Source organism: Rhineura floridana, chromosome 10 (genome assembly GCF_030035675.1).
Source record: "Rhineura floridana isolate rRhiFlo1 chromosome 10, rRhiFlo1.hap2, whole genome shotgun sequence".
NCBI classification, from domain to species: domain Eukaryota; kingdom Metazoa; phylum Chordata; class Lepidosauria; order Squamata; family Rhineuridae; genus Rhineura; species Rhineura floridana.
In genome coordinates, this window is record NC_084489.1 from 88185376 (window position 1) to 88203042 (window position 17667).

At 43.8% G+C, this 17667-nt stretch overlaps 1 protein-coding gene across 14 annotated transcripts in view; it reads right to left on the reverse strand.

The window, feature by feature from the left end:
* Nucleotides 1-17667, reverse strand: part of LOC133365191 (treacle protein-like) — a 220437-nt gene that overhangs the window by 199186 nt on the left and 3584 nt on the right. Inside the window, exon 2 of one of the 14 annotated variants that reach the window (XM_061586713.1) lies at nucleotides 3795-3991. The exons of 12 other annotated variants lie outside the window; for them this stretch is intronic. The gene's annotated coding sequence lies outside the window, so the exon portion shown is untranslated. Of the gene's footprint in view, nucleotides 1-3794; nucleotides 3992-7124; nucleotides 7201-17667 lie in introns of all 14 variants that reach the window. One more of the 14 variants, XM_061586715.1, reaches the window with a different exon arrangement.

Here is a 17667-nt window from a genome sequence, read left to right on the forward strand (position 1 = left end):
TGTCCAGCATTCTAACCTTCAACTCCTGCACCACTTCACATGTCCACTCAGCTGCTTTCATGACCTGTCTCTTATTCCAGGATGAATGGCTAAGGACCCACTTATCCTGCCAGGGGTTGCCAATCTTATCAGGTCACTTTAACGTCTAGTTCACCTGTATGTTCATTTTTGACAGACTAGAGGAGCAAGAGTTGTGAAGAAACGAGGCCCAGCCTGAAAACTAGGGAAGGGTGGGCAAGTCAAGGAGCAGTTCACTGATAAAAGGCTCCTTCTGCAAAGCAAGCATGGCAAGGGAGAAACAGCCCCCCTCCTTCCATTTATGTGCAATTCATTGACAACTGGGGGGAAGGGCATTCACTGGAGGGGAAGGGTTACGATCCCCTTGCAAGTGGATCTGTAATGCCCTGCGTGAAGAAGTTTCATCATCTTATGCTGTCCTCACAAAATGGAGCACAGAGCACCTTAAACACAGTATCAGCAGAACCATAAAAAAATTAGTTTAAAATCAACTGGAAGAACTGGGCATGTTTAGACTGGAGAAGAGAAAACTGAGAGGAGATATTAAAGCACTCTTCTAGTACTTGAAAGGTTGTCACATAGAGGAGGGCCGGGATCTCTTCTCGATCGTCCCAGAGTGCAGGACACAGAATAATGGGCTCAAGTTGCAGGAAGCCAGATTTCGACTGGACATCAGGAAAAACTTCCTAACTGTTAGAGCCATACGACAATGGAACCAATGACCTAGAGAGGTAGTGGGCTCTCCAACACTGGAGGCCTTCAAGAGGCAGCTGGACAGCCATCTGTCGGGAATGCTTTGATTTGGATTCCTGCATTGAGCAGGGGGTTGGACTTGATGGCCTTATAGACCCCTTCCAACTCTATTCTATGATTATATAATTCTATGATACCCTATCAGCTTTGTTAAAATAGCAGCAAGTTAATACCTCTGCAGCAGCTTTACATCAATCAGATTTATTCACAGACTCAAAGTTGCTGGTAGAGACTTAGCTATGCTGTTGGAAGTAATCCCTGTGTGGTAAATGGCTTGTCATCGCTGGGGCTTCCCTCTGTGTTGTTGGACTTAATACACACACACACACCCCAGAGGAAGGAGTGATAAGTGATGTCTGGGAACAAGTGATACTGGGACGCCTTACAACGTTTTGCAACTCAAAGCCAGACCTTCCATTTACTTCGTCAGCTGCCTCTTCTTCAGCAACAGCCAACATCAAAATGAAGCGGGTGATGTAAGAATTCCAGTAATGGACAACTGTGGGATAGCGTGTGCACATACAAGACGTTCCTGCATAATCCCCTCCGGGTTGGAGGCAGATCCTGGGCACGAATGCCCAACACCTAGCAGGGGTGGACCAGCCTCAGATCAGTAATGCTCAGTGTCTGGCCGTTTTCGGGGCAAAATTCATGTTGCTAGTTCATTTGCCAAGCTTTTGTATCTTGGAACAAATACATTGAAGAAACCTGCTGTTCCCCTGTGCATCCTGTGTAACTTCCCACAGTTAAGGCAAAGGATAGCAATGGTTTCATTTTAAAATGCCTCACTCTTGAGTCAGCTAAGAAACACCACTGTAGAAGCTGGGCTCCCAACTTCCATCAGCCCCAGGGACGACAGCCAATGCTCAGGGATGCTGTACTCCAGCAATATCTGGAGGGGCACATCACCCTTGCTGTGAAGTACCCCACATCTGAAACGAAGCACGAAGTGGCCACAGAAATTACTCAGTCCCCAGCAGCAATATCAAAAGCAACATCACTAAAGGCCTGTTGGAGTAAATAAGGTGTGCAAGCTCATTTATTTAGTTACTTAATATAATCTCTGTCCCACCCGTCTCGTGCCCATCTAGTGCTAGCTGTGCGGCTAGAGCAAGCATTCGGCAAACTTATTGCACAATATAAAATTCGTTACATTCCCCCCACCCCCTGTGCTAAAAGAACACAGCCATAGCGGAAGAGTCAGTGTAGAGACAATACTGAACTAAATGTACCAATGGTCTGGCTCAGCACGAAATAGCTTCCTATGTTCCTAGAAGCACACTTAGGTACTCTAGAAGGAGCCCCAGTCCACCCAAAAGGCCTTCTCCCCTTCCAGCGGCTACAGCTCATTTTAGCCCAGAATAGTTTATAACCATGAGATTGTGGATTTAAATCCCAGGTGCTCCAGCTAAGGACAGATCCCAGTCTCTGAAGAGCGGCACAAGTGCCTTGCTGCTCTGTATTACTATGGTCTCCAGTTCAAATTTTGTTGCAATGTCTGCCCAGAGAGCTGCACCTTTGGGGAGGGTCAACAGCACAGGATGGGAAGAACATGAGTAACAGCTGGATTCAGTACCAGGCATTCTCCAGTTTTAAAAAAGATCTGAGATAACACCTGCTGGAGAAGACGTCTCTGCCCTAGAGAAGTGAAGGCCAGAAAAAAATTGGAAAAATTCAGGAAAAAAACATTTTCCCCATTTTTTCCTGAAAAATTGGAAAAATTGAAAAGAAATGAGGAAAAATGGATTATGGAATGTTTTATTTTAGCATGATGAATAAAATGTTTCACTGAATCTTGCCCCCCCCCTTTTTTTCCCTCAGTTCTTTTTATGGGAATGGATGCTTTATGTCTGCTTGACGCTGTGGAGGACTAGTGGAGACATAAATAATTTTCTTTGTTACTAATGTTAATGGTTTCTTCTGGGGGTTTTTAAATTGTTGTTTGCCTGCTCCTCATAAACTGGCAAAACGAAAGGGATTCCTTACAGTTCAGGTGTTCCTTACAGTTCAGGAGCTTGTAGATCTATTTGTTACTAAAATAAAAAAATTAAAAAGTAAATTCAATTTGTAATAATTGTTTGAATAAAGTGTACTTTCAATATACCAAATGTGATAATTTTATGCCATACCAACTTGTACATAATTACATTTGATGTTCCAGATGTAACAAAGTGACTTTCAATCTATAAAAAGTGCTAATATTGCATTTTTTCAATTTTTCTAAAAAAATCTATTTTTTTCTGGAAAAAGCAGGGGGGCGTTTTTTTCCATGGCTTCAAAATTTCCAGAAATTTTATATCTCTACTCTGCCCGAGACCTCTGAGAGCCACCACAGGCAGAGTAAGACCAAACGTCATCAACATGGTGTCCTCCAGATGTTTTGGGGCTCCAATTCCCATCAGCCCAAGCCAGCATGGCCAATGGTCGGGATTATGGGAGTTGTAGTCCAGCAACTTCTGGAGGGCATCAGGTTGGGGAAGGCAGGAGGAGGCAAATGGGATAAGTGCACCAATGGATCATCTGCGTCAACAGAAGACAGCTTTATACATTTAGGCAAGTGCATGCTGGAAACCTCTCCAGTGGTTCAGTAAACACAGAACTTCTCCTTTCTACTGCCAAATCCTGCAAATTTTTGTACAACATTTTGAGTTATATCTGGGCTGATATTTGATGGCTAAAGTTACACTAGTGTGGACCTCAGTAGGTTTTAATAAGTGGGTGGAGTTTTTTCCTATACATTTTTATAGCTCTTGATTGTAAGGATTGCTGAGGTAGATATGAATCTAACAGCCCCATTAGATAGGTCAGCATTTTAATGTGTTTTGGTTTACCTGTTTGGTTTACCACAAAATAAGAAATTGCACAGCCGTATCTGTCAGTTATATAAGGAGGTACTTGACAACTGATATCACTTCCTTACAACAGCCTTGAGAGGTAAGTTAATAATCCAAAACACGGCAAGCTTGCTCCCCAACAGCCCAATCAGGAAGCTGAATCTGCATTGCCCAACAAACAAAACCAACCTTATTCAATCCACCACAGGTTAAATTGGGTTTCCTTCTGCTGTCATATCAGAGGAACTCCCTTTTCCCTTCAGGATTTAGGCGTCAAGCTTCACACAAGCTGTCATTGTATGGTTTACAAAAGAAGGTTAACCAACGGCATTCCACAGCGCTTGCAAAACCTACACATTCTTTCCAAATGGATACACACTGAAAATCTGCAATGACATAACACAAGACCGTAGGTCAGTTTTAATTGACAAGCCAATGCCAAGCTCTCAGTTGACATGCCACAATTCAACAGGATAGTGGTGCCCAAGTGATTTGCTTATTCGAAGCACGCTGGAGGCTTCACTCAGTGCACACACACCCCTGGGTTGATCAGAACAGGAAATGAACTCTCCACCATGGGAGGAGCTTACTATATGATGCTGTGCCAAGCACTCATACCACAGCTGGTGTAGGTCTGTCCTTAAGCAGCAAATTCCAGAGTTTGAAATTAAGTTAGAGGGAGAAGCCAGAATTTTACAAATGCTCTTAGTGCAGATATCAAAGCTGACAAATCCAGTCATTCATCAATTACACCAATGCAAGCTACTAAGAGGGTCACCCCTGGACAACAAAACATGTAAACCCCCCACTCTGGCACATGACCCTGCTCTGCCTGCAGGTTGGCTGTACCCAGTTCCAGAGAGCTACAAGCCTGTGCTTTCCACCGGAGGATGAGTAGAAATCTACCCATTCATTCCTTATAGCAGGAACTTCTGGCTAGGAAGAGGCAATTCAATGAACTAAGTGGGCTTTATAAAATTTAATGAGTGGTTTGAGTGTTGGACTATGACCTGGGAGACCAGGGTATGAATCCCCACACAGCCATGAAGCTCACTGGGTGACCTTGGGCCAGTCACTGCCTCTCAGCCTCAGAGGAAGGCAATGGTAAACCACCTCTGAATACCGCTTACCATGAAAACCCTACTCATAGGGTCGCCCATAAGTCGGGATCAACCTGAAGGCAGTCCATTTCCATTTTCAAACATGATTGCACAGAAATAAATCCCAGCCTCATAGGAAGGCTATGGTAAACCAATACCACTTACCATGAAAACCCTATTCATAGGGGCGCCATAAGTCAAGAGCGGCTTGAAGGCAGTTCATTTCCATTTTTTTTCAGGAGACCAACTCATCAATCAAGATAAGAACATAAGAAAAGCCTGTTAGACCAGGCCAGGGGCCCACCTAGTCCAGCATCCTGTTGCCAGTGACAAACCAGATGCCTGCTTTGGGAAGCCTGCAAGGAGGACACGAGTGCAAGGGCATTCTCCCCTGCAGTTTCCAGCAACTGGCATTCAGAAGCCATACTGCCTCCAACCATGAGGAAGAATAGCCATCAGGGTTAGCAACCACTGATAGCCCTGTCCTCCATAAACTAAAACTATAAAGTTATCATCTTTGACAGAGTTTGCACATAACGTTAAGCCAAACCATGGTGAAAGGTGAATGTACAAATGTGCAACCACTCACAGGAAAAACTGCTTTCCTCCTCCTTTGATCCTGCTGCTGGACCTGGAGCAAAGCCATGGGTTGACTTAGCATTGGACTGAGTTTTCTGAGGTTTTCTCGCTACAGTCAAATGAGCTGCAGCCGAGGTTTTTCTTGGTTTAATGCTCATGGTTTGTCTGGATTGAGACAAACCACAAATCCATGACCTTGCTCCATGTAGGAGGGCAGCAACAGGTCCAGAGAAGGAACAAAGTGGCCACGATTTCCCCCACGAATACGTGCACGCTCAAACATTCACCCTTAGCCGAGGTTTGGCCTAGTGTTACATGCAAACCGGGTCTGTGTATCTAAAACACAGGGTTGGGGCAGTCGGTGGTGGCTAGACTAAAATCCACTCTGAGTAGCTTGGCGTAGCTAATCCGTCATCTCAGTCGCCATGGAGAAAGGATCTCTCCTCCAGGTCTTTCCCTCAAGATCCATTCCTTTGGACTTCTCCTGTGCCCATCCTTCTTCTCACCCACATTTATTCATTTATGTATTGGCTACTGTAAACTGTAAATTGTATTGTTTTATTGATGTATTTTGAAATATTTTGATGTATTGATGCATTTTATTGATGTATTTTTATATTTGTGTTTTTTTGTAAGCCGCCTTGAGGGCCTTTTGGCCAAAGGGGGGGGTAGAAATAAACAACAACAATAACGCAGCACCAGAAAAGGAACATTGGAAAAATCGTATCTCCAGCATAAAAGGGGGCAGATTACATTCTATATCACTAAGAATGTTCTAAAAAAAATCTTCACATTATTATACTTCAAGGGTGGGGAACGTCAGGCCAGGGGGCTGAATGCGGCCCTCCAGGCCTCTCTATCTGGACTCTCCCTAGGCCATGCCTCTCACCAGGCCTGCTTTGCATCCTCCTTGAGTGCCTCTGCAAGGCTGGAATGCGTCCTTCACCTCCAATAATGCCTCTTCGTGCCTGGTTGGATGATAGAGTGGTTGGGGGAGACAGAGGCATGGGAAACCTCTGACTTTTGTGTGGCTGAAATTTAGCCTACTGTACAGAAGGCCAGTGACATCAACTCTGCCCACTTTTCACCACCGCAGCCCCAGGAAAGTTGCTCCCAAGGAAATGCAACTCTTGAGCTGAAAAAAAGGTTTCCCAGCAGCAGGGTTGGCACCAAAGGGTGGCCCAGTCGGGCCCTAACCGAGGGCCCCTGCAGCCCAGAGGGGCCCATTAAGGGCCCCTCTTTAGGGTGTGGGGGTAGTGCTCCCCTTCCACTATCCTCAGCTGGATCAACTCCTGACCCTGCTGCAGATCACAGAGATGGAGCACCCAACCCCCCCTACAGACCGTGCGGGCCCACGGCACCTGCCCACTCCCCCTACCTCTCCTCCCTTTCTGTGAATGCCCTGTGTGCTGCGTGCATTACTGCCATCAACCAAGATGGCAGCAGAAGCTTCACTAAGGGGCTAATGCCCCAAACGCTATCTTGACTGATGGTAGGCATGCGCATCAAAGAAGATGGCGGCGGGGGTATCAGCCTCTTAGAGAAGCCTCCGTCGCCATTTTGGCTGATGGCAGTGCCCAGCGCACAGGGCATTCACAGAAAGAGGGAAGAGGTAGGTGGGACGGTCTCATACAGTCTGGGGGGGGGGGCTGTGAGCAGAGGGCCAAGTCAGCAGCATAAAAAAAAATAACATGTAGGATAAATAGCCATACAAAATGTACAGTAATAAAACATAATAAAACAATTAAAAAAAGCAAGTTCTACCTAAAAAAAGAGCTTAACACATACAGAGAGTCCACCAGAGTTTTGTTCGGTTCAAAGTGCAAGGTCAAGAACTTACATTTAGCTGAAAGAGCCGCTTTCCAAAATGAGGCAGCTCCAGTCAGTTCCAAAACACAAGCAGTGCTTCATCACTCCTAGACAATACAAAAACTGTCTTGGAAACATGACCTAATCATATGCCAGAAAGCAAGTCCGCTCTTCCACCCACCAGGATCCCACTCTGGATGAATAATGCATCTTATTAAAATGGCCACTGCACAGAAAGGGGAATTAAGACTTTAGACTACCAATGTCACATGAAAACTGTGTTCTAAACTGAATTTCTGGTGCTGTCTGCCTCGCTTTGCAACTGCAGCAGTCCTAAAGCATTCTGTCTGAAACTACAAATCTCCAGAGACACAAATAACTCCTCAGCCTAGACCTGCCCAGCTCAGCAGGACTGAGCTACAGCCTTCCCAACATGAAAGCAATCCCCATATGGGCCACTGTGGGCGTTGAAACATTCAGAGCACCAACTACCAGCTGATTACTTAGCCCTGTTTGCACACCCAACACAAGTATTCTCAGGCATCGTAAGTTCACTTTAAAAAAAAAAGGAATAAAGAACTACTGAAGGGATCTGAGCAGCAATTGCCACATTTAAAAAGCAAGTTTTTTGTCGTTTTGTTTTAAAATGTAAGAAGTAAAGACAAAGAAGAAACAATGGCATATATTAAATATGCCTGTAGGCAGCTCCATGGTGTCTTCATGGCTGGGTTGATCCCAAGGTGCTTTTTTTCTCTTCTGCAGATTTTTCAAAGAGAACTCACAAAACTACTAAAAAAAATGCTAACTATGTACTTCAGCGTGAACACTTTACAAGCAACGTGAGACAAGCAAGTATCAACAGTCCCATGGAAATCCCAGCAGCCTGATCATGCAGCCATTAAAGAACTGGAAACTGCTTCCTAGGAATTTGGGCTGGGGCAGATAGAAGTGATAGCCCAAAACATCTGGAGGGCACCAGGCTGGGGTAAACCCTTTTCAGGCCTAGATGAAAATGCGCTCCGTCTTCCCATGCTTTGGCAGGCTATAGCATGGAATTGCTTTGTACATTCTCAATCTGCTGGTTATTATACTGCTTTGAGGGTTCTCTCAGATTTTAGCTGTTTTCATTATATTTTGGGTGGTGTCCAACATTAGTCTTACTCAGAATAGGCCCACTGAAGCTGACAGGCATGACTAACGTAAGTACATTAATTTCAATGGGTCTACTCTGAGTAGAATTTGGTTGGCTACAACCCTCTGTTATGTAACTTGCTTTAATTTTTGATTAAAGCCACCTTGAACACAACTGGTCCCCCAAAGGCAGGATATCATATTTGAACAACCACCATCACAACCGGATAGAAATTACCTCATCACCTTAATTAAGAACATACTGAAGGCCACACCTGAGATAATCCTTATTTGCCACCTACTCTGTATATACTTTAAACCCAGTCAGTAATTAGATTTTTTTTAAAAGTCACAACATTTCAGGTTTGCAGCTTCTACCCAAGGCTACACCTAACACCACATCTGTACCCACCTAGTATTTAGCTTGATTTCATGCACTTTGGGGGAAAGGTCTCCTGTTGTTCTTTAAAGACGGTACTTGCAGTGCTGCAGAAGCCCAAGAATGAATTCCTCCCACAACTGCAGGGCTTGCTATTCATTTTGCTGACCTTTCCTACCCACAGACACATTCTATTCCACAAACAAAACTCCAGGAAGCCGAAACACAATTTGCAGGACAGGAACAAGATGACTGTAAGCAGGGGTGTAGTCATCCAGGATCTCACGGGGTCATACACCTGTTACTTTTTTAGGAGCAGGGTCCCAGCCAGGTCCCTATGTATGAGCCAATCAGCATGAAAAGAGAGTCCTTGTCCTTTCATGATAAATGAAGCCCATCAGAGTAAAAGAAGGTGAGAAGACTCTTCTCAGTAGCTAACATACAGCCTGCCCTTTTATGCCGATGGCCTCCTAGAGACATCTGTTATAGAGTGTGGACTCACAAGATGACAGGAAGAGCAAGGGAGGCAAGGGAAAGTCTAAAAGGGGGCATGGCTGTGAGGGGGCATGGTGAGATTATCATGAAGGGACCCTGCACTTCTAAATTTGCCACTACACTACTGACTATAAGAGCTCCTAAACTTAAGACCTTGCAGGTTGAAGTCTTCAACATTTTATTTTGTTCATTTCCACACATTTCGAGATTCACCTACCAAAGCAAGAATGCATCTAGACCAGTAGTGTAGAGAGTTGTGGTTAAGACGACAGACCTCTGAGTCAGAAGTCCCCACTTCAAACGTCACCTAAGGTGTGACGGTAACTCAGTGTATGCCTTAGCTGAGCTACACTTCACAGAAAATGTATGTGAAGCAATCTGAGTACTCTACAGAAGTGCTGCATTAGGTTGTAGCATTTTCGTTTTGCTTTTTTCCCATACAACCACCTCCCACCCACCCCGCTTAACAAATGCTAAGCCTGACCTTTGTGCCTTGAGTGCATCAAGATCTAATAATCTACATCCTGAGCACAGCAGGAGAGAAATCAGAGTAGAGAGACAAAGCTCTAAAATGAAAGAACTCTCTATAAGAGTCCTGTAAACATAAAGGAACTCAACATGTTAACTGAAATTTTCAAAGTGTTCCAAATTAGAATGAAATGATTCATGCAAGATTTCAGTAATTTTCACAGCTTTCCTAATTTACAGAATTGCTTCAACGACCGCCATTTGCTGTAAACCATGCTTCTTTTTCTCCATTGCCTCTGGCTCACAAAAGTAGTTCCCCACCCCAAAATTGGCAGATTGAGCAGAGAAGTGATTTGCAACAACTCCAACACTTCTCATGCTTGACAGAACATGCAGGATCCACTGATTTTACTCTTGGAATAACAGCAGCAATATTGATTTACAGCAGCTTTTGGCAACCAGGTTCCCTCCAGATCTTTTCAGCTACAGGGGGCCTGAGAACTACAGTCCGAAACATCTGGAGGGAACCAGATTGGCTGGTGAAGGCCCATTTGCAGAACAAAACTCCTTAGTGTTCTGCATTATGACAACTGGGCATTCTCTCCTAATGTGAATCGAGGCTTTAATAAGTGACAACGGTCTTGCTCTTGCCAACAGGAAGCACAGTGCTCTACTTGCTTCCCAGCTGCACCACTAAAGGCAGGCACTGGGAACTTAAATAATTGAATACTCCTCCATAAACACGTCCCCTGTACACAGAATAGTAGACGAAGGGGAAAGTTCCTAGCCCAGCCATCTGCCTAATGTGCTAGTTTTCTTCATGCAGAGTGGTGGTTTTTGATATTTAGGAGTGTACAATCCTACAAGCCCGTGCTGCCACCACCAGCTGCATTCTGAAGTGGTACACTCACAAACAGGTTTACTTCTTCATCTGCCATGAGAGAAAACGAGGCCACAGTCTGAAGAGAAGTGGCATTGCTACTACCTAATGAGATGAATTGTACCATAAAACAAAACAAGGTGTTTTCTTTGGAAACCCTTTCCTTCGCACGTTTAATAAAAGTCCTCCTGTGTTCTGGGATCTTGTTGGTAGGGCAATGACTCGTGTTTTTAAATTAGGATTCAAGACTATGGCAAATACGATTTTTCAATAATGATTCTATTGCTTAGTTAGATGTTTTCTTCTCATATACATATCAGACAGATGTCCAAAATAACAAATATCCAAACTATTTTAAATGGTACAGTAGGGCCCCGCTTATACGGCGGGTTCCGTTCCTGACCCCCGCCGTAAAGCAGAAAATGTCGTAAAGCGGAACCCCATTGACTTTAATGGGCCATGTCGCGCAAAAATGGTGCAAAAACAGCACAAAACATCGCAAAAGAGAAAAAAGCTTTTAAATTAAAAACTAAAGCTGCCACATCAGCGGAACACCTTAAAGCGGAACGCCATAAAGCAGGGCCCTACCGTAAAGATTGTTATGGTTAATCTGCTTTTTTAATATTGTATTTTTAAATTGTTGTAACCTGCCCTGGGACCTCATAGTGAAGGGTGGGTAAGAAGTTATCATCATCATCATCATCATCATCATCAATAATAATAATAATAATAATAATAATAATAATAATAACAACAACAACAACAACAACAACAATAATAATAATAGCTGAATAAATGCTGCATTTCTGTGTTTCCACCCATACAACCCCAAATTTGAGCCAGTTTTTTGAGGGACCCTTAAGCCAGCTTTAGCTTTTCCATGGCCTAGGAAGATGGCAGCAGGAGAGAAAGGATGCACAATGGAAATGGACTGCCTTCAAGTCGATCCCGACTTATGGCGACCCTATGAATAGGGTTTTCATGGTAAGCAGTATTCAAAGGGGGTTTACCATTGCCTTCCTCTGAGAGGCAGTGACTGGCAATGTGCTAAACATACAGGCTCGTGCATTATTCTCAGAGAGCAGCATAGCAACAAACAGACATGTTTGCCCCTCATCATTTCTTGGAGCAAGGAGATCATTTCAATTTTGAGGGTGTGCTACAGACATGGAAATGTTAATCTTTGGTATCCATGGCTAAGAGCAAAAAAAATTGTGCTTCTTTCTCCCAGCAACCATCAGCTGAAGCCCCTGCTACAAAAAAGGATCCCAACACAAACAGCAACAGTTTGGTACTAAACAAGAAGTTTATTTCAGAGACTTATTCTGCTGAAAGCCCATTAAAGCAAGTTAATCTATGACAACATGCTTGCACATTTGGATAGCCAGACTATGAGTGGCCAGATCAACATGTGAGCAAGAAGCCCAAACTTCCTCATTTTGGAGTCAGAGTTCCTTCCTGGACTCCCAAATTTGAAATTCTGCAATGAATTATTCATCCCTGGCTTTTGATTAAGGCCTTAAAAGCCAAACTCAATGCACCAATGTACATAAGAAGGCATTAGGTTTTGTTTAATACGAAGAGGCACTGTGCCAACTATGCCTGATTAAACGTGCATTGACAGATTTACTCACTGGCTGATTGGTGTTTTCACTTAAATAATAAAATCTGTCATGTTCCTATCAGGATGTTACTGCACACAAAGGATAGCACAGCACTGAGCCTTCCATACTGGCCAGGCTCTGATGCTGGGTATACAGCTCAGAATTAGATCATGTGCGCTTATTTCACAGTGCCAAACTGGGGCGCCTGAATTTCTACAGAGGAGCAACAGGAAACCTGTGGCCCTCCAGGGTTTGCTGGACTCTAACCAGGGCTGTGGAGTCGGTACGCCAAACATTCAACTCCGACTCCTCTATTTTTCTACTGTGCGACTCCACCCAAAATTGCTTCCAACTCCACAGCCCTGGAAAACGCTGTAAATGTCTTTTTAAATTGGAAGCTCTCGTAGGAGCATTTTTAATCGATGCCTGAATGTGCACTGATTTTGGCATCACAGCATTTGTCTTCATCTGGGTCCTGTGTCATACGCTGACACACAAAATGCTTTCCATCTTGAGTTATGGTGAAATGCTCAACTACAGCTGACTTCATCGGAAGCTTCTTTGACATTTTGAATTTATATTTTAAAAAATTGTCAATCAAAATTTATTTTGAAGTCGGAGTCGGTACATTTCTACCAACTCCGACTCCACCCAAAATTGCTTCAGACTCCACGACTCCAAATCCACAGCCGACTCTAACTCCCATCATCCACAATGACTGGTTATCTGCATGGCCTCATTTGCATGGCCCCAGCTTCTCCAGAGTGTGGCTAGCCTTGCAAAGTAGCCCAATGCCTATAATACTTATTTTGCCAAAGTGAGGGGGGAGGTAGTTTGTGTTAACTTTGAAATGTATTACTAATTGTATTGTGTTTATTGTTTATTGTTTTATTTATGTATTATTGATGTTTTATTGATATGTTATTGTTTTATTGGTGTGTTTTTATACGAGTGCTCTTTTGTAAGCCACCTTGAGGACCTTTTGGCCGGAAGGCGGGGTAGAAATAGTAAAATCAAATCAAAAATCAAAATCCCCGCTAGAGTTTTAGGTTCAGGCCCACCTGCTTTCCTATAGGAAAAAGGTAACCACAAAAAATAACCACAGCATTTGAGACCTCAACTTTTAAGTACAGGCTTGATCACACGAAATTAAATCTGTCAGCATTCTCCTCCATGTCAGACACATTATTAAACCCATCTGTTTAGACCAGCGATTGCAAGACGACTAATAATAATGAGAAGTGAGGTACTTTCGAGCAAGTGAGACTTTGATCCAGGATCCAATAAAGCCATCAGTTGTTAAAGAACTGCATTTGACTCAGTTGACGCTCCACCACCTTGAGCCGTGACTTCCTGAACAGAGTGGAACAGCTAAATCCGAAGGCTACACTTTGCCCACTTTGAGCACAAAACTGCATCCTGCCTATTTTTGCTCCTAATAGCAACCCAAGAGCTCTGACTGAGCAGACAAGTCACTTAAAAAGCTACATAAAATTAAAAACAATTATTCTATAATAATAATAATAACTCTTACACACTTACCATCACCCCCCAATGCAATGGGTATGTCACTATTACTTTGCAGAATGTTCAGATTCTGGTGAGTAAATCTCTAGGCCATTCTTCCCCCAACTTTGTGCCCTCCAGCTGTTTTGGACTACAAGTCCCATCAGCCCCAGCAAGCAAAGCCCAACTAAGATGTGGAGGATTGCTCCAGTATGAACAAGGGAATCCTAGCTGCCTTCATGTCTGGCTCTGACCAAATACACACTATTTACTTATTTAAATATTCACAAACCACACTTTCATAAAATCACAGCAAGGTGGTGTACACCATACAACAATTACAGCAACAATAAAAACGGCAATAACACAGAAGTAATGATGATGATGAACTGCCTTCAAGTCGATTCCAACTTATGGCGACCCTATGAATGGGGTTTTCATGGCAAGCAGTATTCAGAGGGGGTTTACCATTTCCTTCCTCTGAGGCTGAGAGGCAGTGACTAGCCCAAGGTTTCCCATAAATACTGGTTGGTTAAAAAAAAATTCACATTTCAAAAGCCTGTCTAAATAACACTGTTTTTAGGAGAGGTCTAAAAGGAAGGAAGGGACAGTTCCTGTCAAACCCCTACCTGCAGGGAGTCCCACAGGGTATGGCCTGCAGAAAAGGCTCAGTCCCTAGTAAAGGCCAACTGAACCCCAGGGGCATGGGAACCACAAGAAGTGCCCTATCAAGAGGATATCCATGACTGAGGTGAACCATGAGGAATCAGATGGTGCTTAAGGTACTTTGGGCCCAAGTTGTTTAAAGCTTTGTGGATTCACACAAAAACCTTGAACCTGGCCCAGTAGCCAACTGGCACTATGCCCAATGAAGCCAAACTCAAATGAGGGGACACCTTTAAACTACTGGTTCTGCACATCTGTGGCATAGAACAGTTGTCAAGAGAACTCCTTCCAGGAGTTGCAAGCATTCTGGGCTTTAAGATACCACCATACATGTGGGTGGCAGCATCTGGGGAAAAAAGAGAGATTTAAGGCATAATATCAACTCATATGTTTAGAGATAATAATCACGATTCCCAACATGGATTAAATAATTTTTGCCGTTGGTCCACTGTCAAGGAAAACAGAGGAGTAGCAACACTCCTGCCTGCCTCACATAAACTTAATTAGGGTTGTTTCAAATTGAAGGCACCCATCTGCTTGAATCTCAACAGACCACAAAGATCTGTCAAAGGCTCTATTGCACATATAATGCTGTGTGGCTAATTAACCTCAACAAAATCAGGAAGTTGTTGCCACCCCCTCTCTTTATTGGGTTAGGCCGATTGGAGTCATTTCGACAACAAAAGTTCCAACTAGACATTGCTGGGCAGGAAGAGTCACAATGGCAATACAAATACATGAATCAGAAGAGTAGCAAGCAACAATAAATCAAGCATTACGTTGGATTTGGATCTTGCAAGTCAACAGCATAAATAACACTGAACAGTAAAAACAAAGACAGGAGCCCTAGACGGGATCTGCCAAGAAGTGACAAAAAAGAGAAATAAACAGAACATTCATGAGCCATAATGGCCAACAGGAGCATTTAACACTCATCGTAAAACCCTTCGGGCCCCCAGCACAAGGCCTGGCAACTGTTTAGTAGCAGGGAGAACACAAAGGGCCCGAACACAGAGTAACAGCAGCAGCAAAGAGTAACAGCGGCATGCCCCTTGTAGGCCTAGTAAAGTCTTGCGGACACAAACCTTTTCGACAATGGCTGGCATACCGTATGCCCCATCAACATGTGTCACAGGCAGAAGCACATCAAGCTGTTCCTCTGCAGAAGCAGTCCTGGAGGTCACCTAGCCCAGTACTGCCTTCCCAGGACTAGCAGGAATCGTCCAAGGTCTAGAAAAGACTTCTGACTATTACCTAAGATCCTTTAAATTCAGGCTTGCGAAAAGCTACTGTTCAGCTGTGGCAAGTTCGAACTGTCTCCGGATGACTGTTCGGAAACTTCAGTTGGTGCAACGTGCTGCAGCCAGAATGTTAACTGGGGCTGGTTACAGGGGCCATACAACTCCCCTGTTACAAAAGCTCCACTGGTTGCCACTCTGTTTCCGGACACAATTCAAAGTGCTGGTGATGACCTATAAAGCCCTATTTGGCTTAGGTCCAGGCTATCTGTCAGACCGTATCTCCCTATATGAGCCTGCCCAGGCTCTGAGATCCTCAGGAGAGGCCCTTCTCTCAATACCTACGTCCTCACAAGCACGACTAGTGGGGACGCGAGATAGGGCCTTTTCGGTGGCTGCCCCGAGGCTTTGGAACTCCCTTCCTAGGGAAGCAAGAATGGCCCCCTCCTTGCAGTCCTTCCGTCGGCAAGCAAAGACTTTTTTTATTCCAACAAGCCTTTGGAACTGAAGGCTGTTAAGGACAGGGCTTGAAGCGTTGTGCATTGCTATTTTCTAATTGTATTATTTTAAACTAAGTTTGAATTATTTTAACTGTATGTATGAATGGTTTTAATACTGTAAATAGTTTAATTCTATTTTAATCTAGACTTTTGTATGTTTTTAATTATATGTGTTCTTTTATCTGGAAGCCGTCGTCAGTTCCAGTTTTGGGAAAAGGGCAGGATAATTATAATAAATAAATAAATAAATACGATCAGACAGGAACAGTCTCTCTTGTTCACTTTCAGACCATGAACTAAACTTTAGTCAGAGTAGTCCCACTGAAATTAATCAACCCAAGGTAGTTATGCGCCCATTAACTTTAGTGGCCTGCTCCAACTAAAACTTAGTTGGAGCAACCCTGTGTATGGGCTACTAACCTCGTGCAAACTATTCACAAGCCAATTTAACTGGAGGTGCCAGGAATCAATCCAGGGCCTTCTTCATTTTCTGTACGATACAGTACAAGCTATGGTTGAGCTGAAGTGGCAGCCCAGTGTTTGGTGGGGTCCTGGCACAGGAGCAGAGAACAGACCCAGCTGCGAGTTCTCTAAGAAGGTAAGGAGAGCTTAAAAGCACCTTATTTTGCCTTAGCTCAAGCCACTACCAGTAGCAAAGCCACAACTACACTAGATAACATAAAAGCACCACAGGGCAACAAAGCGAAAGCAGAAACTGGACCAACAAGATCTAGAATGAGAGAGCTGGAAGGGACCTCAAAGACCATCTAGTCTAACCCTCTGTCAGTGCTGGAAATCCACTGCCACAGTACCCCCAGTAGCTGGTTATCCATTGAAAAACCTCTAACGAAGGGCAGCCCAACACCTCCAAAGCCAGTTCTGCTTCACCATCAAGGAACTCATACATCAGGAAGTTCTTCCCAAATTTTAGTCAAAATCCTTTTTCTTGTCATTTGAACCTGCTGGTTCAGATCCTCCCATCTGCAGCAACAGAAAACTAAATTTACTCCATGTGACAGCCTTTCAAATATTTGAAGGCTATCATATCACTGCCCCTTGAATCATCTCTTCTCTAGGCTAAGCAAAGCCCAGCTCCTTCAATTTTTTCATGAGGGATTTGTTCTCCAGGCCCCTCACCATTTCTACCACCCTCCTCTGGACACGCTCCAGACAGAAGAGTTAACTCACCCAAGCTTCCTCAACCACCTTTGTTTCGCCTCCCTCCGTGTGAGCAGCAGCAGCTTTCAAAACAACGAACTACAGATCTAGATCAGTGAGGAGCCAAGCCCCTGTCCTGCGAGGTAAGCTACACCCTGATTTAACAATCTCCCCTGTATTTCAATCCATAGACTAGTCTGACAGTGTTCCACTGTTCTCTCTCTAACGCAGAAGCCTTTTTAGGCCTTTACCTTTGTTCCTCTTTCATTTGCTTTATTTCACTGTCTCCTAGCTCCTCCTCTTCTCATTTCCCTTCAACTATATCTTGAATTAGTGGTAGCGACACACAGTTGAAACATCAACTGTTTTGTTACAGAAAAGACAATAATTTGCATTTGCAAATCACATTTTAAACTTGTTGTTAACACTCCCTAGGCCCTTGAGATTAGACAGGCTATTAAAAAAATATAACCAAACTTGTTCTGATTTTGAACTCACTGGTTTTTTAAAAAATGTACTTTTCACACTGTATTACAGCAAGATTAAAGT